Source organism: Mauremys mutica, chromosome 1, assembly GCF_020497125.1.
Source record: "Mauremys mutica isolate MM-2020 ecotype Southern chromosome 1, ASM2049712v1, whole genome shotgun sequence".
NCBI classification, from domain to species: Eukaryota; Metazoa; Chordata; order Testudines; family Geoemydidae; genus Mauremys; species Mauremys mutica.
In genome coordinates, this window is record NC_059072.1 from 144,099,936 (window position 1) to 144,104,495 (window position 4,560).

Consider the following 4,560-nt stretch of genomic DNA (forward strand, 5'->3'; position numbering starts at 1 on the left):
TGGTCCCATTTCTGGTGGTGGGAACACCCTTTGAGAGGGTCATGAGGGACCTAGTGGGGCCTCTCACTAAAAGTGCTGCTGGCTATCACTACATCCTGGTAGTGATGGATTAGGCTACCCACTTTCCGGAGGCAGTCCCCCTATGGAACGCCACCGCATGAAGCATCATGGCAGAACTCCAGAACTCCGGTGGGCTTCCCCTGGGAGATTGTGACGCAGCAGGAGACATACAGCACCTCCTGGCTGCTCCGTGAAGTTCGCGGCCTCCTAGACTGATATCTGCAGCTTCTTGATCCCTATCACCCTCAGATGAACAGACTGGTCGAGCGCTTCAATTGGATCCTCAAGGAGATACTCTGAAAGTTCCACTGAAAGACTTGCACCCATCAGTTAGGGACTAACTGATCCTCCTCCTCTACTGCTTGCTATCAGGGAGACACTGCAAGCCTCCACCTAGTTCTTGCCATCTGAGCTACTGTATGGGCGTCAACCTCATGGTTTGCTCGACCTATATGGGAGACCTGGGAACAGGCCCCGACCCAGACCCAGGGGCTTCTACAGTACATCGTGCAACTGCAACAACACCTAACCCGGGTCGGGGACCTAGTGAGGGAGAATTTGCAGGCCGTCCAGGGGGCCTAGCCTAGGACTTACAACTGGGGAGCGCACTCGGACCTTTGAACCAGGGGATCAGGGCCACGTACTGCTACCCTCCGAGGAGGCCAAAATTCTAGCCCAATGGCAGGCTCCATATGAGGTAATCTGCCAGACAGGCCCCATTATCTATGAGGTCCACTAGCCAGATCAGTGAAGAGTGCTGAATCTATCATGTGACCCTTCTGAAATCGTGGAACAAGCGAGAGGGGCTGCTGATCACCCTGTAATCCCCTTCTCCTCCCCACCCCCCGAACAGGAGTTGGGACCCCTGCTCCCTGCAGCTGCCAAGCCCAAGGTGCCCCTGCTTGGGGACTCCCTCACCGAGGAACAAGTCTGGGCCTAAAAGCCACTCATTCTCCACTAATGGTTTTTCAGCTGTTCACATGCTGTTCTGAACTAGCCTACTAACCAATCTAGCAATTTACACACCTTAAATTCCTTCGTGGAGCTGGGTATGAGCTGGGTAGAGCAGTTTGAGATTATTTGTAAATCTTTTTCTTTATTCAACCAATTCTACTATGAAGCCTGCACTTTGGAGAAATTAAGGTCACATGAGGTCATCAGTTTTATTGAATCAAATGTATCCAAGAGAATTGCCAAAACCGCGTGAATTCATAACAAGAGCTGACCACTGACAGCCACATCCGGCTGTGCGGGGAATGGTTGTCTTCTTGGGTGTATTGTAGGTGGAGTGCAGGTCAACACCTGTGCTCCAGACTAAAGGTAACATTGCCGGAGCATTTCCATTTTAAAGGGATCCTTTCCACCTCTTTATAACTTTTTATCTTTAAGGCTGAAATTTTCTAATCTAGACTCTCCTTAAAGTGATTATAGAACAAAATCAGCCAAAATAGGCCAGACACTTGTAAACACAAAGAAAAAGAAAAAAATACACTTTTACCATTGTTAAAACAAAACAAAACACACCTTATACTGAACAGCACTAGCATCTCTGGGGTTTGGTGTAGAAACTAGACATTTTGCAGCATAGTTGCAGATACACTCTTAGCACAGAGAAAATCTTTTTAGAGAATTGGCCTAGCACTGAGAATTTTAAAAATGGACTTTGCTAATGACCTATTAATACAGTAGGACAAATAATGACAAATAATGTTACTGTTCAGAAGCCCTCGGTCAGGATTAGGGTCCCACTGTACACTGAGGACTGCACAGACATATATGTTAAAAGATATTCCCTACCCTGCAAACTTTTACAGTTTAAAAATATATAGGAGTGAGGGAGAGCACACACTCTCCAAGAGCCAAATTACCGGGGTTTCACAGTTCTGTTTACAGCTGTGTGTTTGTATGACTGCACATGTGTGATTTTCAGCTGCTGTTATCTCTTATAAGGATGTTTATGTAAGAGATGGAGCTAATAGCAGGGAGGAAGGAGCAACATACTTGAGGGGAAATGAGTGGTGGGAAAGAAACCACTTTCTTCCTCACTCAGGCCTTGAGGGAGTTTGAGACTTGTGTAGATGAGGTTCTGTGGTTTCTGCAGTTCAGTCTGAGTTTTATAAGGATTAATCTCTGTATCTCACATGAGAGACTGTTGGGACCCTTTTTTTAAACACACACCTGAGACAAATCTCTCTGGATCAGGATATGTGTGTGTGCTTTCCTGTATGCACCAGCCTGTTTCAAAAGCTTCCTCTGCTAGTCAGAAATGTACTAACTCCTGCAAGAGCCAAGCATGTCATGGGAGAGCTGATGAAAAAATTTTCTAATGAAAAATTATTGATCACTGTTCCTGTTTTGAAGACTGCAAATGCCAAAGAAATTTCCTTTTTGTGAAAAAAAAATCAATTAGAAAAATGTTTTTTTAATTATTTTCAAATATTTTATTTTTTTAATTCACACTTTAATTTTTAATTTTTGTCTCCTTGTTCTTTCTGTTTGGTGACTGAACTTTGTCCAATGCTGCCAGGTGGTGTTTCTTGATCAGTGAGTGTGCCCCCACCTACTGGGAGAGTGTGGGATCAGCTCAGCTGACCCGCAGTGCACACAGGGTGAACTGCTGCTGCTCTGGCTGTGATGAGCATTGGGGCTAGGCCAACACACAGTAAATGACTGACCATCTGCTGGTGGGGTTCCCTAGAGGGCACTCCCTCCAATCTTTGGAGCAAAGGAAAAATTTGGGGGCTAGTGATTGTCTCACTCTTTGCAGCTGCTTGGCCCAGGGTTTCCATTACACAGGTCTGGATTCTGGACAGGCCTTAAACATTGTGGAGCTGGGCAACTGCTAGCAGGGTTCCCCACTGAGCTGTGCCCCTTCCGCATCCTCTCACATCAGCCTCCCCCTCTTCCTTCTCTCCCACCCTCGTGCCCTCTTCCCACCCTTTCACCCTCTATAGCTGTGACATTTTCAGTATTGCCAACCCAAAAGTTAAAAAATCATGAGTCAGGGCTCAAAAATCATGGCATTGGCCCCAAACCAAGTTTTTTTTTAAAAAGATTGTATTGCATTTTTGGCCTAACTTTTGATTGTTGAACGCCCCCTGCTTATAACCAGTGGGTCTGTGTCCGTTAGGGTGACCAGATGTCCGAATTTTATAGGGCCAGTCCTGATATTTGGGACATTGTCTTAGATAGGTGCCTATTACCTCCCACCCCATGTACCGATTTTTCACACTTGCTGTCTGGTCACCCTAGTGTCCGTCATGTCCGTATGACAATTAGTGTAGCCCCCTCACCTAAATTTATTAAGGCGATTTTTGGCCCCTGCTATGAGAACTCTCACCCCCACATCAGCCTGTCCCCTGTCCAGCAATTAATTCTGCTTTTCAACCCTGCTTCAATCCTGCCCCCATATCAGTTCTGCCCTCCCACCTAACCTTTGCTCCTCCTGCAGCTCCAGCATGAAGTTGTCCCACTTGAACAATTTCAGGCTTAAGAACAGTCTGATATTGCATCCAATCCTATCTTCCAGGAATAATGAAGAACTTGGAAACACACGAGCATGCCGTTAAAACAGCTGTTCTAATCAGATTCTTTCATTGCCTTCTACGGCAGCTTTATTCTGAGCTACCACCCTGTAGGCAAGGTAGAGGCATCTTGAAGGTCTAGAAGATGCCCCCCAGCATCCACACCAGGATTTTGTGATTCCCTCAGGTGAAATCTACTCCCAGTACAACATCACTAGAAATGTTGGTCACCACAATAAAAGCCCATTTAGTAGAGTGGCCCTACTGCTGCAGCAACTTCTAATTTCCCTGGGTGTGGCTGCCCACTGTTGGGCAATTTCATCTCCCAAGGTCTTTGCCTCTGCATCACCCACAAATGTCATCTGGCCTGGGACCCACTCGGAAAACAGTCTCTCTCTGACCCACCAGATGGCCGTGCACAGCTTCCCCCTGGGCCTCCTCCATTTTTTTAGCCATTTCCCTCACAATCTTTTCTAGAGTTGCTGCACAGGGGTCACACTGGGGCTGGGAATTAACAGCTGATCCCTTTAAGGAAACATCACTTTCTGCTTCCACATTTGTAACTCTGTGTATAATCTGGCCCTTAGGTTTTTCCAGTATGTGATCTTTCTTCACCATCAGCTTATGAAGATCCTGTGTTGAACAGTTTATAAATGGGATTCTCTCACAGCTCGCCACTAGGCATAGGCCCCCATCTCTGCATTGCCAGTTCCAGATTCAGTGCAACAGATTCTGCTTCATTTAAGCCATCTCCCAGGCAAGATAGTGCAGAGAAAATCCTTTTGAACAGTGTCTGCAATGCACACAAATACCTACACAGATGTTCCCCTCCCTGCCACTTCCTGGCTTGCCATTCCTTCCAGTATTTCAAAATGATGAATCTCCCCCCATGGTGGCCATACAAATGTTCGTGTTACTGTCTATAAAAACCATGATCCACAAAGGGAAGGTGCTGGTAAAATTAGTTGGAGTCACC